At 44.1% G+C, this 26,306-nt stretch overlaps 1 long non-coding RNA gene across 1 annotated transcript in view; it reads right to left on the minus strand.

Moving 5' to 3' along the window:
* Positions 1-857: 857 nt before the first annotated feature.
* Positions 858-26,306, minus strand: part of LOC309646304 — a 313,846-nt gene continuing 288,397 nt past the window's right edge. Inside the window, exon 2 of the long non-coding RNA XR_014255269.1 lies at positions 858-1,196. This is a non-coding gene — a long non-coding RNA (uncharacterized lncRNA). The remainder of the gene's footprint in view (positions 1,197-26,306) is intronic.

The following is a 26,306-nucleotide window of genomic DNA, read 5'->3' on the forward strand; positions in this document are numbered from 1 at the left end:
CCTGCCCTTGGGTCTCTTACACAATCCAAGTGTGCTCATAATGAGGGCACTGGTTGAATTTAACCAAACTCCCCGTTATCCGCTGAGGAATATTGAGTATAATCGATTTTTCACACCTTACAGTTTCCTCTGATAACTGGAGCACTGATCATTTGCCGTCTCCTAAAACTAGTGGTACCATATTCTCAGACCCTTTGGTTTGACTTACAAATAGCTGCCCGATTGGGGTTTGGGGCGTCGTCTTTTGTGCCTGCCTTCAGTCCCACTTCTGTAAGGAAACTCCTAAGGTCTACATCTTTACCTTCAAACCAAACTGTTAATAAAGTACGTAAGGCAAACAAAACAAAATCCTTACCATGAAACATTCACCAACCCCCATTTTTAAATATGTAGTTTGGACTTTGAATTTAGCTGGTATAGAACTGATTTTAATCAAAATGTTCAATTAAAATGGTAAGTAGAAATCATTGGATTTTAGTTCTAACTGGTCTAAATGATGCAAATTTTAAAAGAAACCCACAAAATAGAGATTTCTATGTATCTGAGTGAATTAATTAGCAAAATGTGAACAAATTCTCCCTTCTGAACTTTCATTTTGGAAAAAAAATTTTTATTTTTATGTCTTGTATTAAAAACACAAAGACTTTGATTGTCATAAGGGTAATATTTCTCATAAAAACAATGGGAAACTAGATCATCAGTAAAAAAGCCTGATGATACTGATGGAAAGATTCTGGTAGAAATCAAATGTGTACTTCCATTTAATTAATATTATAAACAATTAGAGAATTGCATTAGCAAGTGCTATTCAGGGAAACCTGCATAAATGAAAACAAGTTTCTGGATCTCTGGGGGTATTTTTTTTTTTTTTTTTAAATAGCTACTTTATTTATTTATTTATTTATTTTTGGCTGTGTTGGGTCTTCGTTTCGTGCGAGGGCTTTCTCTAGTTGCGGCAAGCGGGGGCCACTCTTCATCGTGGTGCGGGGGCCACTCTTCATCGCGGTGCGCGGGCCTCTCACTATCGCGGCCCCTCCTGTTGCGGGGCACAGGCTCCAGACGCGCAGGCTCAGCAGTTGTGGCTCACGGGCCCAGTTGCTCCGCGGCATGTGGGATCTTCCCAGACCAGGGCTTGAACCCGTGTCCCCTGCATTAGCAGGCAGATTCTCAACCACTGCGCCACCAGGGAAGCCCATCTGGGGGTATTTTTGAGACTCTTGTATTTCTTGGTGTTCAGAAAGCCTTTTTGGAAAAAAAAAAGGAAATTAGAATTACAAAAAAAATTTTTTTAATGCAGCTTGGCTCTCTCAGATCCCTAACGTGGCGTCCCAGAAATTCTCACTAAAAGATGACAGGTGTGCTTTGGTTAGGACGCTAACCCCCCCCTCCCCACTCTCTCTCTCTCTCTCCCTGCCCCGCCACCTCTTTCTTTTTACTAGAATGTTATCTACAGCTTTCAGGGTTGTTTTTTTTTTTTTCTTTTTCCTCTTATCACATTTACATACTGTCTTCAAGAAGACTTGCTTCTAAATTCAGACAAAAACACAAGCTGCTCCACTTTCTTGACATGATAACAGCAGCAGAGCATCTAAGCCCTAAATCTGATCAGCCTCCCACTTGTCCTTCTTTGTGGCTGATTTTCCTCCCGTCGTTGTCACCATCTGCACGGACCCAGGCCACTTCTTCCCATGTCGTCACCCTTCCTGAATGTTCTACTTGGAGTCACACAAGGGCCGCCATGTTTTGTTTGGGCTGCAGAGCATTCTAGGCACCGGGTTCTAGCACAAAGAACTCCAGGTTTAAGACTTTTCCTTCAAACATCTGAAGATTTGGTAACTCGAGGCCACATTTCTACACGCCAATAATCAGTGCTCCACAGTTTTACCGTTCCTTATTGTTCTAGGCCAGTGGCTCTCACAGTGTGGTTGGGACCCAGCATTGGGGCATCACCTGGGAATTGTTAGAGGTGCTGTTTCTAGGCAACCCCCCTCAACACACACTGACTCAGAATCTCTGGGGGTGGAGCTCAGCAACCCTTGTTTTAACCAGCCCTCCAGATGTTACTTGCACATCCAAATTGGAGACTTGCTGTCCTCCTATACTGTTGCCTCTTCAAACCCCCGAAGGCATCTGGGTCTGTCACCCCCAGTCTACATTATCTGTAATCTTACAACACCCCAGGTTAGGTATTATTGATATTTTTGCATTTGATCACTTAGTTCCTAACATGCCTGGGACTTTTATACCCATGGTGGCAAGTGTTTGGAACCATGTTGTTACTTCTGCATTTGAGATAGCGCTGGTGTGAGTTTGGTTTGTTTTTTCCCCTTCTAGAGAGAAGGGGAGTATTGAGTATTGGTATCTTTGCCTGTTCTGCCCAGGATGATTTAGTGCTGACTATGTAGTGGGCATTAACTGAACTAAGCCTTGCCTATGTTCACTTATGTAATCTTCACAACAATCCTGTTTGCCCAGTGAGGAAAATGAAGCTCAGAAAGCTTCAGCAATTTGCCTGAGGCTACACAGCTAGTGAGTGGAGGAGCTGGGAAGCCAGGCAGGCAGTTCAGTCTTAGAGAATGTGTTCCTAACCACTATGCAGGACTACCTCTCTGACGGGCAGGCTCTCCAGTTTGGCCTGGAGACAGTATGTAGCTTTACCAGGTTTGTCCTTGGAACTCCTGGTATTTGCCTTCCGTTCGCCTTCTGGATCTTTCAGCTGTAAGAACCTTCAGGTACCCTGTCACCTTTATATCTCCAATATGGTTCATGAAGAATTGGTTGCTCATTTTCTGGGCATCTATCTTGAGAGAAAGGCTGGTTCATGAGATGACCTTGGCTTTGTACCTGCCACACAATTCTTGCCTGAATTGAGACCCCTGCTGGCCAAGTTCCTGGTCCCTTTCTCAACCCTGCTGTTTAGCCCTCTGGGTTACCAGCATTTCCTGACATTCAACTTCTTATGACCACGGGGCTTGTACTGAGGTCACACCCATTCACCTGAACCTCTCTTTCATCCGAGAGTCCTTGCCTTGGTTTGCTCCTGTCTTGCCCATACTTGTGGACTAAATTATCAACCTGCCATCTTTACACAGTAGAGAATCATGGCAAAAACAAACAGATTCTAAGAACCAGATGCTTGGATATGAATCCTGGTTCTGCCACTACTGGCTGTGTGACCTTGGGAAAGTTCTTTAACCTCTTGGTGACTCAGTTTCCTCATCTGTGAAATGGGTTGATATTAGTAACCATCACGCATGCTTGTTATGACCTAGGTCTAGAGTTGTCCACGGTTTTGATGGCCCCCACGTCTATCTCTCTGGCCTGTGTTTAGGGGCAATATTTTCCGTCCATTTAGTCTGTTAAGATTGTGATTTAAGTGAATATGAGTGGATGCGTGGAATATGAGGGAAATCCCATTTCCAAGACTTTGCATGACCAGGTTGGAAAGTTGCTTCTTGGTGGGGGGAAACCCTGAGAGATTGCGGAGTAAATCTGACGTTGGCAAAATTAGGATGGAAAGTCTCCAGCACCTACTTTGAGTTTGTGTTTAAAGGGCAAACCCTCAGCTGTTTCTCGTGTCCGCCTCACACATTCTCACTTCCACTATTCTCTGTGGATAAGGTGAAACTGAGGACTCGCTGTGTACTATGTACCAGGCTTTGTTCTGGAAGCTCTGAACTCTCAGGGGCACAGGTTAATCTCCTGTGGCACGCGGGCGCTGCGGAGGAGAAAGCAAGCCAGCATCTCAACTATCCAAAACGAAACAGCCCCTGAATGGTGCCTTGCACTGCGGAGGCTGCTGACACTGCAGCTGTGGCGCTGGTCAAGCACACAGCCAGGTGGGGGCTGCACGTGTGGAAGGGCAGGCGGCTGACAGCTCTGGGGCTGCCTGACTCCTGGGAGGGGAGCCTGTGTCCTGTCTCGCTCTTAGGCGGTTACAGGAACGGGCAAGGTCAACCAATTATGTCCAAAGACGGCCTCCCGCCACCCTTCCCTTCTTTCTGGTCCTGTCTCCACTCTTTCCTGGTCCTCCAACACCCCCCTTAGGTTTCTGCCACCTCGGTATCCCTGACCTGCACTTATGTATGCTCAGCACAGAATCAGCTTCTGCCACTTGCGTCTCGGAATTAATATGTGTGAATAGCCGGTCAGTTCTGTCTCTACTGGGATTGCTCTTGACCTCCAGTCTCTCATTGTGAAACCAAAGTGTGTCCTCTGTTAAAAAAAAAAAAAAAAAAAAAAAAATCCAGGCTCAGGGACAAGTTGTGGGAGCAGCATTGGGGAGGGTTCCCCCCCCAGCTCCCTCTCAGGACCTGAGAACACACCCCAAGTGGGTGGCCCTTTGCTTCTCCTCAAAAATCTGTTTCCCCTTTACCAGTCCTGCCCTTCAACACTCCTCAGATGCACTTCCCCAGCTCCCAGGACTGGCCTGAGCCTGCAGCAGAGAAAGGAAAGTATTCTGATTAAAAGCCTCATCGCGGTAGCCGGGCAATCAGGTGTTCATTATCTGATGACACAGGAGTACGGACATGGAACATTCACATATTTTAAACGCACAGGGAATTGTGCTTTAATATAATTATTTTTGCAAGATTCTCCATCTGAAAGGTTAATAAGAGCAATCTAGGTTAATAGCAGCACCGAGGAAGCCGACATCCCCTGATAATCGACCTTACTGCTGTGTAAAGGGCCCTGTGGCTCACCTTGGGCTGTGTGGCCTCTCTCCAGTCAGTTACCTCCTAATGACGCCCGCCTCCTCTGCACTGCTTACCTGTCCAGGTCGCCTCTGCGGTTCGCTCCACCTCCCCTGAAGAGGATTCCTCCTCCGGTTCTCGGCAAACCTAGCTGGTCTCTGACTTGTCCAATGAGGATGGGGGAATTGGAGAGAAGGCAGATGACGTTTGTCAAGCACGTCCCATTTGCTGGACCCTGGGCTGGCTCTTTGACACGCGTTGATCTCTTTAGATCTCACAGCGAACTGGTGGAGGGGTCGTGGCTCATCCCATTTTACGGATGGCAAAAATGGAGATTTTGAGACGCTAAATGACGAGGTCACGATCACAGTTAAAAGTGGAAGTGCTGTTTGCCCATTTCTCCCATTATTCAGCCCCCGCCTGTCCACCAAGTGCCTCAGAGAAACCCGGGGGCACCAAGGGTCACATACTAGGGTCAGAGGACGGGTGGAGGCCAAGGCTGAGATGCGGGGCTGCTGGGTCTTCCCAGGGTCCCTTTCAGAGCTGAACGCTGTCCTCGGAAGTACATCTGGAGTCATAGCTTCTGCCTTGAATTCTCATCACCACCTTTTGTTCCTGAATCTGATCTTCCTTTGAATACTGGGGCTGACAGCTTGACTGCCCCCAGTGGTTGGCTGGCGTGGTACAATGAGTCGACACTACATTAAGCAGGGTGCAAGGCAAAGTGGTGACACTAAGAAGAATTGCCACTAACTGGGCCCAGTTTCCATCTCAGCCGCTTTTCTTCTGGTGCCACCTTGGAAATTGGCCTCCAAGAGCTCCTAGACCTTAGTTATCAATGACCAAACCCTACGATGGGTTGCTGATCGGAGCTTTGTCTGGAATCATCCTCCCCTCGGGGTCCAGACCTGGGAGGTAAAGAGCCCTCCTGGAAGATGTACCAGGGCTTCAAGACCCATCTGTCCCAGGTGGCTGAGGGGATATTCAAGGATCCTGGTTGGGATTGCGGGGGGACAGGGCTGACGCCCTCTCCTCATTTCTGGACTCAGCAGGAGGCCAAGAGCTCACTGTGTCTCAGGTCCTGTGAAGGGGGAAGAGCTATTTTTACTAATTTAAGCATTTCAGAATCAGCTGAGTACAAATCCAGATGACCTGTAACCCTGGGGAGGTGGGGTGAGCTGGTAGGGCAGAGTTGCTGTTAGCAACTGAGTGGTGGTTTCTCTTTCCTGAACTCTGAAACCGGTGTCAACTAGCCTGGCCCACATTTCTCTGCTACCAGTTCATCGATGTTTGCTTAGCACCTACATGAGCAGGACAGAAGGAGACATCAGGGAAGAGGAGGCAGGTAAATGGAAACCGTGCTGGACTGGGCATCAGGATCCCTGATGGCACATTTCCAGCTGCGTGACTTTGGACCAATTCCGTTATCTTAAAAGGCAGTGAAAACATCTGCTTTCCAGGCTTGTTGTGGAGGTTAAATAAGGCAAATAAATGAATACATCTAATATTAAATAAAGGGCTCAAGAATACTAGTTAAATAAGTTGCTTGCTTTTGAGAAGTTTCTTATTTCTAAGTTTGAGAAACAGTCTAATTAAGAACCCTTTTCCTCCATTACCCATTTTTTAAAATGACAGTAAAAAAGGAGGACATAAATCGATTCATCATGGTGTTGCCCTGGAGGGAGCTGTTACGAGAGAGCAGGCGGTTTGAAGAGGGGCGTCCAGGCAGAATTCCTGGAAGAGATGATTTCCAGAAAAATAAATAGAAACACAGACTAGAGTAGAGGATGGGGTTCCTGGGAAGGCATTTGGTGGTCAAGTTCCCCTTGGGTTTTCCAATGGAGAAGTTGTTTTGAAAGACAGGAGGCTTTGTGTGCCTGAGCTGGTGCAAATCAGAGCAGCGTGTCCACACAGGTGGCCTGAGGCTGGTTCTGAAATGCCAGGCCCTCCTGCTCTGCCCCCCGCGCCCCGCTCCTGGTCACCAGCTAGGGGGTGTTGCCTCAAGCCCAGGAACAGTGGAAACGCTCCAGCAGGGATCAGATGTGACACAGAGGCTATTTCCAACTAGGTGGCCTGATTGGGTTAAAATAAGAACATGACATGGAAATCTGGGAAAGTAGGGTTTGCTGCTGCCCCCGCGGGCCTAGGGTTTGTTCAACTGCTGCTGTGAAAATGAAAAGCATGGAACATGGAAGAAAGGGCTGTGTTTAGAGGCCTTTCCCAGATCACTTGGCATCCCTTTCTCTCACTGATGTTGGGGGCAGGCTACATGCAGCCTGCAGGGGGAGGATATCTCGTCTGGCTCAGACCACCAGGCCTGCCCTGCCAAGGAAGGCCCACAGCCCCCTTCCGGCTTTGTTCACACCCCCGTGTACCTGATGGCCGTGTCCCTGCATCACTGCGGGTCCCTGTGCACGGGGCCCACCTGGCTCTGTAGCTTCTGTGAAGGCATAGACTCCCCTGCTAGGGATTTGGTTTAATTGTACAGTTAGAGGGTGTGCACCCGTCCCCTGCCGGATACAGCAGCTGCTGAGCGGACTCTTCCTGCTTCACCCCCCAGGAGGCTTCTACACCACGAAAGCATCTCATGCCGGCCTTGATAATCAGAGGAAGGAGGTGCCACAAGTTACCTCTTGTTGTGAAGTCTGTGGTGGATTGTGCCCAAGATCTACATGGCTTCGTCCCCTCTGTGTTGGAGCAATTGTCCACGTGAGTACAGGGGACACGTTTGCTTTTAGCAGCCATGAGAGGGAAGTAACCTGCCCCCAAGCGACTCTTGCATTCAAGCCTCTGCACTTTCTGTTCCACCACCTGGAATTGTCTTCCCCAGTGTTTGGGTCTGAGCCCAAATCTTGGTCACCTCCTCAGAGAGGGTTTCCCCGACCTAACTCATACCACCTGCCACCCCACTCCCCTCCCACTGTTTAGCACATTAGTCTGGTTTCTTGTCTAGAAAGCAAGCTTCTCTAGTCAAGAACACTTACCTAACATCCGTATTCACTGAGTTGTTATTGGGTATAGTGTCTGTGTCCCAGACTAGAATCTAAGATCCAGGAGCTCCAAGAATTGGACTCAGCCCACCAGCCGCTTTTTCATAATTACAGTTTTTCTGTGAATAGCACAACTACTAGCCTTTGACGCAGCACCTCCCCTTTATACCCTGCACATCCCTCTAGGCCAGCGATGACCTACCCAGTCCTGGGCCTGAGGGCAGGCTGATCAAACTTCACTGGGCCAGGTCTGCATCCTGCTGGCAGGTTCTAAGACTTAGGCTCAAAGCAGCTGCATTTGTGCACGGCCTGAGGAAGACACTGGCTTTGACTCTCTGGGCAGGTTTTAATGCCTTTTAAAAACCTGTTAGAGACTCCCTTTATTTCAGACGAAAAGACAAAAATAAGACTAGCAAAAGAATCTCTACGATGTACACTAACAGTGGAACTCATTATCATAAGGTGAGTGAATTCATCTATTGCTTAATTAAAAAAATAATGAGTTGAAATTCACCAAACATAAAATTAATCATTTTAGAGTGAACAATTTAATGGCATTTAGTACATTCACAAGGTTATGCAACTCCCACTTCTACCTAGCTCCAAAACATTTCTATCACTCCAAAGTGAAACCTGTCCCAGTTAAGCAATTTTATCCTGCGCCTCCCTGCATGATCCCCTGGCAACTACCCACCTGACTTCTGCTTCTATGGATTTATTTATTCTTGATTGTCTCTGTACATGGAATTGTACCATATGTGACCTTTTGTGTCTGGCATCTATCACGTGGCATAATGTTTAAAGGCTCATCTATGTTGTTGAATGTGTCAGTACTTCATTCCTTTTTCTGACTGCCTAATATTCCATGGTATAGATACACCACCATTTGTTTATACATTCACCTGCTCATGGATGTTTGGACTGTTTATACCTTTTGGCCAGTGTGAATATGCATGTACATGTACTTGTTTGAGTACCTGTTTTGGTTTCTTTTTTAATTTTAGTAGAATAAATTTAATTTTATATATATATATATGTGATGAATAATATAATCTCAATTGTTAATCTAAGTTATCTCTGGTTGAAAATAAATGGAAAGCATGTCTTTCCCTTTTTTAGGAGGGGAGTATTTGTATTTCTCAGTATTTCATGATCATCCATTGCAAAACAAAAAGCAATGTGGGTGCCCGTTTTTAAAATGGTTATTTACCTAGGAGTGGAACTGCTGAGTCATATGGTAATTCTATGTTTAACTTTTTGAGGAGCTGCCGAACTATTGTGCACAGAGGAGTGGACCATTTTACATGCCCACTGGCGTTGTACAAAGAGTTCCAATTTTCGCATATTCTTACAAACCTTTACATTTTTATTGCAAGGAATATATACTGGGGGGCGTTCCGCTGTGAATCACAAGGGGTCCACATGCTGCTTAAGAAGGCAGATGATTCAGCCACCAGTTGTTTTCAGAGATCAGTCTCTCTCTCTGCGGGAAGAGCATGAGTCCTTACAGACCATTTTAGCATCATTCAAGAAGTGATGATTAATAAGTGATCAAAGCATTTGGAAACTAGACTTCTATTGACAACCAAGTGTTCTAATATTTGGAAGCAGATCATATCCCTCTTTAGTAGATAAATATCAGAGCCCTGAAGAATGAAATGAGAGTTCTGTCTCACAGTGACAGCTTAGAGAACCTAAGCCCTTTTCCAAACAAGGTGGTTGAACAAAGCAAACAAAGTGGGATATGTTGAACTGGAGAATAGTAGGGTGTAATGGGAAGAATATTGCCTTTGAAGGTGGAAGACCAGGGATTCGAACAACTTTTGGTCTGGGAAAATCCCTTCATGGCAGGGCCCGGGTAAGCTTGGTGCCTGGCATGTGTGTTTGTGCTGAGTTGAACTGGAAACTCTGGAAAACCCTATTATGACCCCTGAAGTTGGCCTTTAGGCACAGCTCCATCTTGAAGACTCTGATTTTGATTTAGTTGCTACTGCAAGTCTGGGACTTCAGACTTCCCAAGACTTTTAACTGGGGTCTTGCTTCATGGTGAGGTAATTCAGAGCTTCCGGAGCCAGTATGGGGACAGTAAAGTGGCAAGTCAGGGCAAGGTGAAGTCTAGTGTCAGGTAGAATATGTCCCTGGGATGTGAAAGTTAAGCCCAGGAAGGGGTGGGCCAGGAGCAGAGCCTGGCTTGGCAGGACATACCAGACTCAAGTAAGGATGAATTTGAGAGTCAGAGAGGTGCTCAGAGCCTAGAACAAAAGCCAGGGAGGATTGGCAGAGAGGAAAGGTTTGAAGCAAGGCCGTGGGAAATTATACCATGGAGTGGGTTGCATTTGAAGGGCTATTGACCTGCACCTATACACCCCTTTCTGAGAATCTTAAAGGTACCTTCTTAGAAGGGAGGCGGAGGATGGGGTGTGGGGGTCAGGTCACCTCTGGAAGTCCCTTCTTCCTCTAAATTCTCAAGCTCTGTGAACTTGGGACACAGAAATATTAATATCATGGACCCTGGCTCTATGTTAACATTGACAGTTTACATCTGCTAAGTTCTATAATCAATGAGATTTGATATTAAGACGTTCTGAGATGCTGCCTGCAGGTCCCCGGGATCGACCTCGCTGTGCTTCTAGCTTCAGCCTTCGGTATGGGAAAGATGAGCTGCAGAAAAGCAGGAGTTGTTCACTTTGTTGCTTTCAGTGTGTATGTGGTTGTATGGGTGCCTTGAGATTTTTAAACATTAGCTACCTTTAAATCAAGTTGGGCACCCTATAAATCAAAATAATAAATGATTGATAAATAAACTGTCACTGCTACAATTAGATTTTCTATTATGCCTGTATGCTGTAATTTAAAATGTAATTTTCCTTGAAGCTCGTAAAGGCACTGTAGTAATAGGGTGTCACAAAGTATTAGGGGCACGTGCGAGCGTAGTGGCTGAACACGGGCTTTGATGAAGTGCAGCATTGAGCTGTAGGGTTTAATGCAAGAACACAGGTTCTGCTTTGGGTTCGGGGGCAGACTATATGACGTTCAAGTAACTGGGTGTTTCAGCTAGACAAGCAGGAGATTTAAGAGGAAGGAAGTCCTCCAAATGGACAAAAAAAAAAAAAAAAAAAAGAGCACAGGAAAGAACGTTGGACGGATCATGGCTCAGTCTTGAGCCAGCTGCATCGTTTCACATGCACTTACACTCTGCCTTTCTCAACAACAACGTAATGAGATTGATCAAGAAAGACAAATATAGTTTCCACAGCTCACTTTCCTCAAATGAGCAGTGAGAAGATTGAGCTACCAATGAATCACTGAACTCAAATCTTGGGAAATGGGGTTTAAGGATCTGCATTTCTAATAAATGTCCCTGGTGATTCTGATGCAGCCACATCTACTCCAGTCTTCAAATATTTGGGGACAATTGCTGTAACACTTCATAATCTTAAGACAAATTCTACAAAGATAAGGCTTAGTAACTTTTTTTTTTCAAGTTCTAGAAATCCAGCTTTCTCTTCTGCTATGCCTGAATTTCCCAGAGACTAGACAAGTTAAAGAAAAATACTTGATCTTTTCCTTATCTCTACTCTTAATTTTTTTTTTTTTTTTTGCAAAGTGTAGTATTTTTATTTGGTAAATTCAAATTTTAGTTCAGTGATGAAATATTTTATTAAGTGTGAATAATATCTTTAAAATTAAAACCTAATTTTTTAAAGTTGTTATTCTTATTCATTATTAAACCATAATGTTATTATTCATCACTGTGTCAGACCAATAAATAGATGTAAGTCTTCCCATTTTGTAAAAATGCATTAGTGTAATTAAGTATTAATATAGTACTTTGTTCCCCCTTTTTTAAATAGATTTTATTTACTTATTTAAATTTTTAAATTTATTTTTGGGTCTTCATTGCTGCATGTGGGCTTTCTCTAGTTGTGGCGAGCAGGGGCTACTCTTCGTTGCGGTACACGGGCTTCTCATTGTGGTGGCTTCTCTTTGTTGTGGAGCACGGGCTCTAGGCACGTGGGCTTCAGTAGTTGTGGTGCGCAGTAGTTGTGGCGCACAGGCTTTGTCGCTCTGCAGCACTTGGGATCTTCCCAGACCAGGGCTCGAACCCGTGTCCCCTGCATTGGCAGGTGGATTCTTAACCACTGCGCCACCAGGGAAGTCCTTGTTTTCCCTTTTTATACTGTAATATTATTTACTTGTTTGTCTTATTATGGCCTGATTTTATTTTATTTTATTTTTATTAAGGTATAACTGACACACAATAATATATTAGTTCAGGTGTACAACATAAGTGTTCAATATTTGTATATTTTATGAAATGATCAAAACAATAAGTCTAGTTAACACCCATCACCATACATTGTTACAGAACTTTTTTGTGTGTGTGATGAAAACTTTTAAGATCTACTCTCTTAGCAACTTTCAAAATACACAATACAGTATTAACTCTAGTCCCCATGCTGTATTTTACATCCCCATGACTTGTTTATTTATAACTGGAAGTTTGTACTTTTTGACTCCTTTCGTACATTTTGGCTACCCCTCTTCAAATGACAGCACCTAAATGAATTTAGCCAAATAAATTCATATTTGATTGCCCACGGAGGCATTTAGTGTAAACCTGGAGATAGATTTTTTTCCCCCTACATTCAAAAAAGTTGTGGCTTCCCTTAACCATTCACAGTGAGAAGCATTACGTTTGAACATGGACACAGACCAGTTCTCTCCTCCGGTTCCTCAGGCACCTTCCCCTAATCCCTTCCCGCAGATGACTCCGTGAGTGATGGTCCCTTTCATGCCGCCACCAATCATGCTCCATCTGAATTCCTAGGGTGTTGTCTCTAAAACAGGATGGATGTTTCAGAGTGGAAAAGGGAGCCCCAGGCTGTCAGAGAAGGGTCAGGTTTCCGCAAATGTTTTAAATCCCGATTCCCCCCCCCCCCCCTCACAGCTCATTAGAGCCATGTCCCCACGTGGGAAGTCCACCCACAGAGTGAGCAGAACGGATGTCACCAGGCTGGTGTTAAATCAACGGTTCCTGTGCTCAGAGAGCCCCTTTGACCTGCACTTTTTGGAATGACCTGAGATCATTACAGACTCAGTCGAGTGTGGCTGTGCGGATCTGGCTGGTGTCAGGAACCCTGATGCCCATTTATAATTCCTCATGTAGCTCTTTCCTTGTCCCCAAATTGGCCATCAAGTGGTTCAATTGACCTTGAAATGTAGATTGTAAATTGTGACTTGAGAAAACCAGAGATTCCGGAGTGATTTTTCCTCTGAATTTGGCCTTAACATGCCAAGCATTTTTTTTTTTTGTTTCCCAAGGATTTTTTTTTCCTGCTCAGAAGGATGCACGGCATCTTACTCAGGCAAGGCCTTATTAGCAAGATCTCTTGTTCAGACTGTTCCAGCAATCCGTTAAAATGAATGAATGCAGCTTCCTAGACCTTGATTAGAAGTTCACACAGTGTAAGAGAAACTTTATCATAATTGCTATTGGAAGGGGAAAATTTCTCCAACCTCTCTCCCCGGGATGGTAGAAACCTATGGGGAAAATTTTTCCCTTAAGATTCATCAGAAGATTTGCTGGTGTGTTTGGGAAGCTGAAGAGTTAAGCTAGGACGGATCATTAGTTAACACTCGGGCAGAGCTAACACTGTGTTTAAGGTTTCCATTAGAAGCCTTCCACCATGCTCTGCCTTGTCTGCCTCGATTCAAGAATTAGCTTAGATGTTTTCTGGTGCGCCCTGCTATCACCCAGGTAGAGATATCTTTTCTCTGCTTTTGCCTACAGCCTGCCTTCCATATTCCTTTATGCTCTGTCAGCTTTCAGGAAGTGGTCTCCATACTGCATTTATGTCTGTCTCACTCGCACTCAGAGCCTGGCAGGTAAATTCTGCTGAGTGGAAATGCATCCTTAAGTGCATCCAGTTCTTCTGAATTAATCCAAGGGAGGGGGAATCACAAATAGGAACTTGAATAATAATTCACTGATTCCTGGACCTTGAAAAATCCAGAGAAGAAATCTAGCCCTACCTTGTCATGTAACACGTAAGGAAACTGATGCATACAGTAGAGATGTGATGGGCCCAAGGCCACGCGAGTTGCTGCCAGGACTGCCACCAGGCATCTCTGTCCAGTTCTCTCTCCATCTTTTCATGTTATGTATGAACGCTGGGCCACTGTGATTTGAACCCCGAAGCACTGAAGTTTATAAATTCTGGCAACTTGTAATTCAACAGAGATATTGGAAAACTCCCATTATAGTTGGACTTCATTTTGCCTGAGAGAAGTTGCATGTAAATCTAATCATATTTGAAAAATAGAAGGAAATTGCTCTATTTAAATGGACCCCATAGTCAAATCTTTTATGAAGCCAGGGATCCTTTTGTTATGGGAATAATTGCAGCCTAATTAATCTATTTTTGTTATGTTCAGTTTCTGGAAAGTAAAGTCCTCCTTATCTGGGAGAATAACAGATCTTGAAGGTAAGGGCAGTGAAAATGATCGAGAGATGGAGGTGGGAGTTTGGGAAGCTCCACAACCTTTTTGGCACCAGGGGCCGGAACACAATTTTTCCACAGATGGGGGGTGATGGTTCAAGCGGAAATGCGAGTGATGGCAGGGATGGGAAGCGACAGATGAAGCTTCTCTGGCCCACCTGCCACTCCCTCCTGCTGTGCGGCCCGGTTCCTAACAGGCTGCCGACTGGTACCAGTCAGTGGCCCAGGGGTTGGGGACCTCTGTTCTAAATGGTCTGTTGTAGGATTAGGGTATTTATTTGGATACCTTTCTCCCCTTCCCTTCCCTCTCCTTTCTTCTTCCTTCCCGTCTTTCTCTCTTTAATGGTATAAAAGTGAACATGTTACATGAAGCTTTTATTATTTTCTGCCTCTAGTTTAAAGATAACCCCTGTTTTCTGCTCAGCTAAGGGGCAAGGAAGGGTGAAGGATGCAGGCAGCTGGTACCAGGTGATGTGCCAGCCTCCCTGCGAGTATACAGTAAGTAATCATGAGTGCTGTTGTAGCTGGTGATCCAGAAAATTCCCACCCACCTCCAAAAACTCCAGAACCAGCATCTATTTAGCATCTCTTTACATAAAATGCTTTGCTGAGGACTTTAGAAAGATGGACTTCCAAGGCTTCTTTCCCAGGCTTGTAATTCTATCCTTTCCTTCCACCTTGGAGGACTTAGGTCAGTAGATTCTCCTGAGGACCTGTGTCCAGTTTCATCACAGCCAAAGACAAAGAGATCTGGAAAACCTCAGACCATGTGTGAATGGGCAGAACCTCTCACCCAGAGGTGATGGCAGGAATTAAAGTGTAAACTATGAAGCTGGACATAACATTCTTAGCAATTATCTCAGTTGTAGGAGTCACCCCGAGCTTTCAGCAACCACATAGGAACTATCTCCTTTAATCCTGGGGGCTTCTCTTCCCTCTTTACCTACAGCTTCCCTACTTTCTAGCCTCTATCTCCTCTGGCTTTGTTGCAGGAAGGGGGACCCCTTCCAGGGCCTGAGAATGAGCTCTAGTCTAACACTCGGAAATGAATTGTCTGAGGAGACACACATGCTGACAAAGCAAGAGACCTTATTGAGAAGGGGGGCCCGGGCAGAGAGCAGCAGGGTAAGGGAACCCAGAAGTGTTCTGCCATATGGCTCACAGTCTAGGGGTTTATGGTGATGGGGTTAGTTTCCGGGTTGTCTCTGGCCAATCATCTTGCTTGGCCCACGTTTGGTCTGACTTAGGGTCCTTCCTGGTGGTGCACGCATCTCTCAGCCAAGACGGATTCCAGCACGAAGGACTCTGGGAGGTTGGTAAGACATATGAACTAGCGTCTCCTCCCTCCTTTAGGCGCCCCCCCCGCCCGAATTCTCCTGGTTAGTTTCTGGTGGCAGCAGCGTGTTCCTTATTGGGACCTCTTGTTTTGGGACAACTCATGCAAGTGGCTATCATCCTGCCTAGTCAAGGCAGGCAGTTTCGGCCAAGCGTTCCCTAACAGCTTTACTCGTAATCCTCACATTCTATCCTTCCCTCTCCCTGCAACTGCACTAGTAGACTCAAAATTGCTTCAAATTTAGGTGAACTAGGCCTGGACTGATGATGACCATTTGATGCCGATACCCAGTATCTTGTGGCAGAACTGTGTAAACCATTCAAGAACATCCAGTAATGGTTGGGGTGAGGTACACTCTGGGAAGGGCAAAATGTCTCCTAGTCACACCGTTACTAAATGCATGTGCCTGATGCACAGTGAGGCCAAACAAACCGAAACGTTGGAGTTTGGAGCCGAGAAAGGTTTACAGCAGAGCCAAGGAAGGAGAATGGGTGGCTTGTGCTTAAAAATAAATGAAATCCCCAATGGTTTTCAGGGATAAGTTTTTATAGGCAAAATCTGGGGTGAGGGCTGCAGGATGTGTGACTTTCTTCTGAGTGGTTGGTGGTGAGGTAACAGGGCGGTGCTCCAGGAATCTTGTGCTCAGCCTGAAGTTTCCATCCTCCACCTGGGTGGGGATCTTAGTTCTTGCAGAAGAACTCAAAGATATTGCCTATGTCTATTCCTTGAGGAGGAACCAGGACCCTGCCCCATGGCTGCACTCTTTCTTTATTGCTCTTCCTTTCTTTCTGGATTCCCTCACTTCCCTGGTTAGCAACTCTTTGAACCTGCCCTTTGGTACTCAGAAAAGGTCTAGGAGGCTGAAGTCTTTTTCCTACAAACAAGAAATGGGAAACATGGAAAGGATTTGTACCCAGGAGGGCCCCACAGGGTCCTGCTTGGTTTCAGTACCAGCGCTCCTTTAAAGATTCCAATCAGGGAACAAGTCCACGGGAACTCTGGGCTGAGCAATGGAAAACCAGCTGTATTTTACATTCTTAGTAACAAACTGTGCTCCGTCTCCTTAAATCATATGTGTGCTGCTGGGTTTTCTCCAGTTTCTAAGTATGGTTCAGTGTGCAACCTCCTGGAAATGATGCCGGTGCCTAATTGTTCTCTCACTTCAGAATCCAATTGTTCCTCTTATTCTTTAACAGCTTATTCATTAAAGGACAAAGAGTGTCCTTTGATCTCCTGGAGGACCTGGGGACTCAAGTGCTTTCCTAAAAGCAGAACATCTCTGTGACTTGAAGTGCATTTTTAAGTGACTTTCAGCAGAGCGATCTCTGCCCTGGGCTGGTAATGTGGGTGCTAATGGTTGAGGGCTCTGACCTTTTGGCCTGAGCCTATTGTTTTATTTAGTCTTTGCTCATCTCTGCTGCTCCGATGCTGAGCGATGGTAAGGTTGGCTATACAGCAAGATGCTCTGTCTGGGAATCACAGTGCCAACTTCCTAGAGCATTCTTCTATAGGAATATTTTTTCTTGGATTGTTTAACAGAGATTCTCAAATCTCCTTGTCCAGCCTTTAGAGAAAACCAGTCTTAAAAGGTACTGCAAGGATGGAAGTTGGGCCTTTCGCAGAGCCAGGCCCTGGGGGCAGGAATCCAGAGGCTGGGAGGGGTGCAGCTGGGCTGTCAGGCTTTGCAGGGCTGCAGTGGGACAGAGGCAGGGCACAGGGGTGAGCATGAGCGATAAAGTTTAGAAGGCGAACTTAGAGCCCGAGGAGAACTGGGCAGAACTGAGCAGGACTCCTGTATGGACAGATATGAGCAATGGGAGTTTTGAGGCAGAAATCCAGACAAACAGGCGAAGACAGCCGTCATCTCCTGGAGTTGTGGACTGTGGCCAGACAGGAACTAGACCCACACTGATGAGATGCCCAGCTGCTGCACAGGTAGAGGATTCCTGGAATCTCCTCCCACCCACAGCAGGACTGGCTCTCAAACCTGGATCAGCAGAGAGCAGGCCATTGCTTTTTTGAGCTTGTTCATGACACTAAGTTTGCCATTGAGAGATGTGGAGGGAGGGAAAGGAGAAGGGTACCAACAATTAAATATCTTCTCTGCTCCAAACCCTGATTTTTTAAAATCGTAGATAGTTGATTTTTAAATACACGTCCTCTTCTACTCTTGTAAAGACCTGTAAGCTGCATGTTATCACTCCTATTGAATAAGTAAGGAAACCAAGGTTCAGAGAAGCTGAAGGTCATGGTAAAGTTGGAAAGTTCTTTTTAACATTTCATTCTTTTCAGAAACAATAATAGCTAATAATGATCATGCTAACAATAAAGAAAATAAAACTAAAATGTCAAAGCCATTGTTTTTTCTGGCCCTGTGTTCATGACAGTAAGCAACATTTGTTGAGCACATACAGAACTCCAGGAATCATGCTAAATGCTTTACATGCTTTATTTTAACACAACCCAAAAAGACAAGTTCTCTCTCTCTCTCTCTCTCCCCCTGTTCACTGTTGATGGAAAATCTGAAGATTAGTGGTGTACAACATCTTGCCAAGGGCCACAGTGGTAAAACCAGAATTTGAACCTCAAAAAGTGATTCAAAAGCTAGACTCCTAAACACTATGCAATAAGCATGCATTTATTGTGTGTTCACTATGGAGATCACCAGGATTAATACACAATTCTTGCTATTGTGAGCTCACAGCCTCTCAAAGGGAAGGGCATGAAAAGGGTTACCATTTTATCTTTTCCCACATGACTCTCCAGTTGTTCCAACATCACTTATTTACAAAGCCCTATTTTCCTTAGAGATGTGAGATGGGTTTTTATCACGTACTGAATTTCCATATGTAGCTGAGTCTATTCTAGGTTCTCTATTCTGGCTCATTGGCCTATCTCTGTATTCGTTGGCAAAGACCACACTGTTTTAATTATACAAGCTTTACATTACGTTTGATATAGGGTAGAGCTAGTCCTTACGGGCTAAAATTAGATTAGGTGATTAGGGAAGGTACCTCCGAGGAGGGTGTTATTTAAGTTGAATTATGAATAACAAGAAGGAGTCATTCGTATGAAGAAAATTCTATACAGACGGGAGAGCCAGAGTGAAGACAGGAAGAAAAGAAAAAGCTTGGAAATTATATCAGGGTGGAAGCCACTTTCAAATATTGTAGGGAGTTGGAGACCCCGCTCAAGAGTCTGGGTTTTATTGCAAATTCAATTAAAAAGTCACTGAAGTGTTTTAAATAAAGGGAGTTGGGATAGAGGAGGAGGTGGGGAGTGACTCAATCTGATTTACATTTTCAAAAGCTCCTTTTGACTAAAGACTGGAGGATGGAGTCTAGGAGCCAGGAGAAGAGGCAGGGAAGCCAGGAAGAAGGCCATTGCCATAGTCCAGGGGTGACTTGGACAAGGGATTTGGCATTGGCATTGAGGATGAATGACCAACAGGAGGGTACCGGGGTGGATACAGGGGAGCTGAGGATGTCTCCTGGGTTTTTGGTTGAGCAACTAGGGAAGAGGAAGGAAGAGCAGTTTTGAAGATAAAACCTAAGAGTTCTGTTTTGATTATGTTAACTTTGTGATTTCTTCTATTAATACAGGTGGAAGTGGAAAGCCCAAGTAGGCAATGGGGAGCACATGTTTGGAACTTAAACGAGAGATCATGAAAGTATAAATTTGGGAGTAACTGTTGTGTAATAATTTCCGAACCATGGGACAGGGTGGGTTTATCTAGGGAGACTTGAATAGTTAGTAGCTATTTTAATACTCCTATTGATGATATAGCTCAAGGCCACTTAACAGAATAGCCATCTCATTCATTCATGATAATTCAATGTATTTTGATGGGGTATAGATTTTTTTTCCCATAAATATTTATTGAAAGCCTACTTTTCAAGAGACTGTATCTTCCTAAGTATCTGGCACTCTGCTAATCCCTAAAAGCAGGACTTGGATAAAGATGCAAAAGAATTTTGAATATGTATCCATGTCCTTAGGAAATTATATTCTATTAAAACACTTGAAAAGACATGAAAAAGCTCAGTGACTTATCTTTCTGTGTAACTTCAGCATTCAAGAAAAAAAAAGTGTACTAAGTTCTGGAAATAGAGGACTATAATGTCTTTTCCTAACTCTTATTGAGCTTGCCTAGGCAAAGCCACAATGCCAACCACTCCCATAGCAGCAATACAGTCAAGGGTCTCAGAAGTGGCTTCCTGTCCTGGATCTGTGAAATCCCCTGAGCCAGTTGGTTCAGGCGAAAGGCATTTGGTTTGGCAGTGGGGGTAGTGGTTGGTGGGGGGTGCGGGGGTTGGGGTGAGTCAAATGAGTTTGTGTCAACATGTAGACTAAACAATGTGAGTTTCAGGACCAAACACTGTTGAGTCCCGAGATTCCGTACTTGGCTCCATGTCTTGCTATCCCTTTGGAATTTCAATCCACTCCCCTGGTTTTGATTACTCTCTGTACACAAATGATTCCCAAATATGAGCACCATCCCACTCATCTCTGAACTTAGAACTCATGTATCCTGCTTATTCTCTAGGGAGCCTATCTATGTGAAAGTCACACGGGCCTCTGCAGTGTGCAGCCTATACATGATGAAATTAACATCCCCTTCTACATGAACACACAAAGGGTCTGCCTCCTAAGCTCCCAGATTCAGTTTGTGTGGTCACCAGCCACCCTCACCATCACCAAAGCCGGGACTCCCTCCCCTCCTTCCCCAGATGGAGTTGATCACCAAGCTCCGCCAGGTTTCATCTCCTAAGCACTTCTTGAATTTCTTGGATTCTCCATCTTCTCTCCGAGTTTCCAACCACTGCTCTAATTTAGGCCTTTATTACTCCCACTTGGTCTATTGTTGTAACTGACTAACTGGTTTCTTGATGTTAATTTTGTTACCTTTACATCCATCCTTCACACTGCAGCCAGAGTGGATGGTCTCAGTGTCAGTTTGGACCGTGTTTCATTTCTCCTCAGTGCCTTCCGTGACTGTCCGTTTTGCTCAAGACCATCCCTAGGCTTCTTGGCTCGGCTTTTAAGACTTCACTGATGGGCTTCTGCCTGCCACTCGTGCTCTATCTTTGGTCCCTTCAGAGTAATACCAAGCAGTTGGGTGCCTTGAACGCATCGTGAGTGGATGCTGTTCTTCCTGCTTCCTTCTGCCCCCCACCTTCCCTCTGTGCTCCTGCTCAGTTTTTGAGACTAAATGGGGCAAAGAGGAAACACCCTCTGAGAGTCTTCTCAGAGCTACTGGACTCAACTCGTTATCCTTCTATCTTAGCCATTTGCTGTAATGTGTTTAAATTTGCCTTTCATATGCTTCTTGGACCCCTCTAGACCTGGGCTGCCTGATAGAAATCTAATGCATGCCTCATAGGTAATTTTATTAAAAATTAAAAAAAAAATTCTTTGGATATTTTATTGAAGTATAGTTGATTTACAGTGTTGTGTTAATTTCTGCTGTACAGCAAAGTGATTCAGTTATATGTATATATATTCTTTTTCATATTCTTTTCCATTATGCTTTATCACAAGATATTGAATATAGTTCCCTGTGCTATATACAGTAGGACCTTTTTGTTTATCCATCCCTCATAGGTAATTTAAAATTTTCTGGTAACACTTTAAAAAGTAAAAAGAAAGGGGTGGAATTTATTTTAGTGATGCGTTTTTATTTAATATATAAATATCAAATAATATATATATATATTATATTATTATAATATATAATATATATATTATATCCAAATATATATCCAAATATCATTTAATATATCCAAATATCATTTCAACACACGCCACTAGCTGCATTTCAAGTGTTCAGTAGCCACATGGGTTAGTTGCTACTGTGTTGGGCAGCTCAGCTCCAAATGGAAGCTTCACAAGGGCAGGGTTGCATGCTGTCCTCTTAGTGATGCTGGTTCTCAAATTACGCTTCCCTGATTACCTGCTTCAGAGTCACCTGGCTCTCAGTCGGCTTCCTGAATGTTTAAAAATGCTGATGCCTGAGTCACAGCCCATATCTACTGATTCTATTGACAAAACCCTAGGAGTAAGGCATTTTAAGCTAGTGACTCAAGAGATTCTTTTGCACACCCGGGTTTGAGAACCATAGATCGTTTGAGCCACGTGTTTGTGTGTTGGAGTTCTCGCTTGGCTGTTTATTAGATGATGGACTTCGAGGCTTGGAGGTGATCTTGTCCAGTTTCCTCAAAGTGGGGATGATACTATTAGCCCAGCCATGTCGAGTGATTATTGTGAGGATTCACTGAGACAGGTGGTTGTGAAAGCTCTTCCTAAGTATAACATACTCCGTAAAAGTTAGTTTTTATGAGGCTGCCAGCTCCCAGTTGCAAGTTATAAATATCAAAGTACTTACCTCACTCGTGAGCCTGTTGTGAAGATTAAAGGACAAAAAGGACGGGGAGTGTATGGCATTTTGTGTGCCAGCTCTCCATCAAGGGTCTTTCCAGCAGTCTCTGGAGGTTCCCATCTTTTGGGACCTGTGGGCTCCTGTAGGTCCCTGTGGGCTGCCCTCAAGCCAGAAACTGCTGCCGTGTGTCCTTTGAGGACTGGGTTCCCCCAGCCCCCTCTGGCTCTAACTGGCCTCCCCTGAGCCCAGAGGCCCTGCGACCTGTGACAGCAGTCCTCACTGTGGAGACGAGAGACGCTGAGCTGCTGTCGCCTGGATGACAGGCTTAGCACCGAGCAGCACGCAGCAGGGCTGGCAGCCTGCCAGCTCCTGGTTCTCTCTGTTTTGTGTTCCTCACTCATAACTGTTTATTGTGACAGGTAAACACTTGTTTTGAAAGCTTGCAGGCATACTATTAAAACACAAGTGTTCTTGACACAGTCAAGCTGGGCTGTAAAATGTTTATCTTTTTGAATGACAAACGCTGGCTTTTCTTCTTTCTTGCCTTGCTTGCTTCTCTCCCTTCTCTTTTCCCTTTTCCGTCTCCCCTTTCTTCCTTTTTTCTTTCTTTGCTTGATCTATGTCCTTCTCCTGCCTCCATGCCTTCCCTCCCACTGAAGGGGTGGCCACCAGTGGCAGGTTGGGGTCTGTCATCTCGTGAGGGGAGGGTGACAGAGCAGGTGGACAGAGTGTGTGGGGAGGGACAGCCGATTACTTGTCTTGGTGTCAGATATATTGGGCCTGTGTAAGTGTGATTGATAATTGAATCTATAGACTGTCAAAACTTTTGTAAACATTCTGCTGAAAAATAAAGGAAATGAAAAAAATTAAATTCAACTAAAATCAAGGTTTTAAAAAAAACTTATTTTGAAACAGGAAGTTGCAAAAAATAGTACAGAGAGGTCCTGTGTACCCTTCATCCAGTTTCCCCCAATGGTAACATCTTGTGTGACTATAGCACACCAGGAACTTGACATTAGAACAATGTCATTACACAGATTCACCTATTTTACATGCACTTGTGTGTGTGTGTGTGTGTGTGTATAAAGCCAAGAGGTTCTCTAGAGCAGTTCATCCTGGAATGGAAGGGGGTATGGTAGAAATCCCTCTTGTCTGCAAATGGGGCTTTGAAGGAAGAACTTCCAGTAGGTGCTTCTTATTGAACGTGTTCCTTGCTCCCAAGCTCTCTCCCTGGAACGCACCCCACTTTGCAGGTTCCTCTATGCTATATTGATTGGGTGTCCCATTCTTTTAGGGGCTTGTTTTCTGCTTTGATAGGTGACAGCTAGTTTATGAAACTAATCTGTGCAAATGTGTGTGTAGGAACTAATGGTTTGAGGTGTTATGTTTTTTAGATCATTGGTAATAGAAATCCTCTGGAAAAGCTTCCCTTATCCTGAAGAAGTGACACGAATGGCAGGGAGTCTAAGCAACATAGAAGACCATTTGGGGCCATAGTGGGTTGGCCAAAAAGTTCGTTCGGGTTTTTCTGCAAGATGTTTCAAAAAACCTGAATGAACTTTTTGGCCAATCCTATATTTGAAGCAGGCAAGTCCTAATGTGACTCAGTCTTCTTTTTATAGAGCCAAGTGGTCCATTGTCTAACATCCATCACTGATATTAGCTCTAATTTCTGCAGATTGATTTACTCTTACTTCCACATGACAGCCCTTGAAATATGAGAAGACAGCTCCAAAGCCCTGTTTACATATTGATTTCTCCAGATTAAATATTTCTTCACCAGTTCCTTATGGTGAGAAATCTTGTCATTCTCCTTGGTTTCAGCTGCTGTTAATTGATGTCCCTCTTAAATTATGGTGGCCCACAGTGAAGATAATGATGCTGTGGGTGTTGTCTGGCTAGTCTGGATGTAAACAGGTCATGGTCTCTCTTGCTCTGGGTGAGCTTTGTTCTATACCAGCCCTACTGGCAGCCGTTTCATATGGAGACTCATGTGTGGCTTCAAACACTCAAACCCATGTGTGCACGCTTTAAGTGTAGCCCTGCTAAATGTTGTCTTATGTCACCCCTTGCTGCAGTCTTTTGAAATAATTTTCCATTGTAGTTCATGGAATCGTACTATGGGATTTCGTTGTGGTAGTAATTTTAGAATTCATCAGTAAAAAATAATTTAAATAAGACAAAAGTGTGCCATTGTTTCCCTCACGGAGTGGAGCAATGCATTATTGTGTGTGTGTAATTGACAGTGGAATCCATTATTTTGGTTTTGGTTTTGTTTTGGCTTAAAACAGCAGAAATGTATTCTTTCACAATTCTGGAGGCTAGAAGCCTGAAACCAAGATGTCAGCTGGTCCATGCTTCCTCGGAAGGTTCTAGGGGGACAGTCCCATACCTTTCTCAGCTTCTGGAGTTGCCAGCTGTCTTTGGTGTTCCTTGGCTTGTAGATGCATTTGTTCTAATCTGTCTCTTTTATCATGGCCTTCTCCTGGTGTGCATGTCCGTCTTTGCATCTTTTCTCCTCTTTGTTCCCCCAAAAGATATGTCCCATTCCTAACCCCTTTAATCTCAGAATGTGACTTTATTTAGAAATAGGGTCATTGTAGATGTAATTAGTTAAATGAGGTCTTATTGGAGTAGGGCATATCAATATTACTTGTGCCTTTATTAGAAGAGTCATTATTTTATAAAAAACAGTATGGAGGTTCCTTAAAAAACTAAAAATAGAACTACCATATGACCCAGCAATCCCATTACTGGGCAAATACCTTGAGAAAACCATAATTCAAAAAGAGTCATGTACCACAATGTTCACTGCAGCTCTATTTGCAATAGCCAGGACATGGAAGCAACCTAAGTGTCCATCGACAGATGAATGGATAAAGAAGATGTGGCACATATATACAATGGAATATTACTCAGCCATAAAAAGAAACGAAATTGAGTTATTTGTAGTGAGGTGAATGTACCTAGAGTCTGTCATACAGAGTGAAGTAAGTCAGAAAGAGAAAAACAAATACCGTATGCTAACACATAAATATGGAATCTAAAAAAAACCAAAAATGGTTCTGATGAACCTAGGGGCAGGACAGGAATAAAGATGCAGACGTAGAGAATGGACTTGAGGACATGGGGAGGGGGGGAAGGGTAAGCTGAGATGAACTGAGAGAGTGGCATGGACATATATCCACTACCAAATGTAAAATAGATAGCTAGTGGGAAGCAGCCACATAGCACAGGGAGATCAGCTCGGTGCTTTGTGACCACCTAGAGTGGTGGGATAGGGAGAGTAGGAGGGGGACTCAAGAGGGAGGAGATATGGGGATATATGTATATGTATAGCTGATTCACTTTGTTATAAAGCAGAAACTAACACACCACTGTAAAGCAACTATACTCCAATAAAGATGTTAAAAAAATAAAAATAAAAAACAAATTTAAATATCCTTCTGAAAAATAAAGGAGATTTCTAAACATTTAAATTCAAGTGAAATCAATTTTTTTGGAATTTGTTATTTTGAAATAATTATATATACATAGGAAGTTGCAAAACATAGTACAGAGAGGTCCTGCGTACCCTTCCCCCAGTTTCCCCCAGTGGTAATGTCTTGCCATGATTACAATACAACATTACAACCAAGAAATTGATATTAGAATAATCCTCAAGCCTTATTCAGATTTTACCTGTTTTACATGCACTTATTTGTGTGCATGTGTGTGAAGTCAAGTGTTTCTAACACTTGAGGTCAGTCTGTGTGTGGGCAGGTTTTAGATGTGAGATCTGCCTGCTTTGATGGCATCGTGGTATCGCGACCAGAGAATAGGACTGGCTGTGAATGTCCCAAGGCACTTAGCGTGTTCCCTCATCTATAAAATGACCATCATTGCATTGACCCTCACTTTCCACAGGGTTGAGATCATGACCAGAAGAGCGCTTTGTAAAATGTGAGGCTCTGTATACGATTGGTCTTTCTTATTAGAAAAATACTCTTAAAAGACACACACTCTACTCCCAACAAACAGAATACATTATACTTGTATTTAGTGTAAGGAAGCTTATCACATTTGATGCTCCTGAAAGAAATGGAATTTTCAGCCTGAATTCCCATATCCTTTCATGTACAAAATCATTCCTCTGGTAATTAAAACAAAACATTCAAAGGAAGAGGAAGTTAAAGTGCCCTGTTAACATTAAAGAGTGAAAGGAAGAAAGTTGGGTGAAGTAGAATGTTGAAGCTCTCATGGAGATGAGTGACGCCTTTATGGTGGAGATGCTCTCATAGCAATTAAACTGCCATATCAAGTTGGGTTCAATGGCCACTCTAGTGAGACAAAAGAGGAAGGAATCACTCTTTCCAGTACTGCGTTTTGATGTCTTTGGAGACATTTAGATGTTGTATTGGAGGA

The sequence above is a fragment of the Balaenoptera physalus genome, assembly GCF_965194825.1.
Source record: "Balaenoptera physalus genome assembly, chromosome: 16".
Classification (NCBI taxonomy): Eukaryota; Metazoa; Chordata; class Mammalia; order Artiodactyla; family Balaenopteridae; genus Balaenoptera; species Balaenoptera physalus.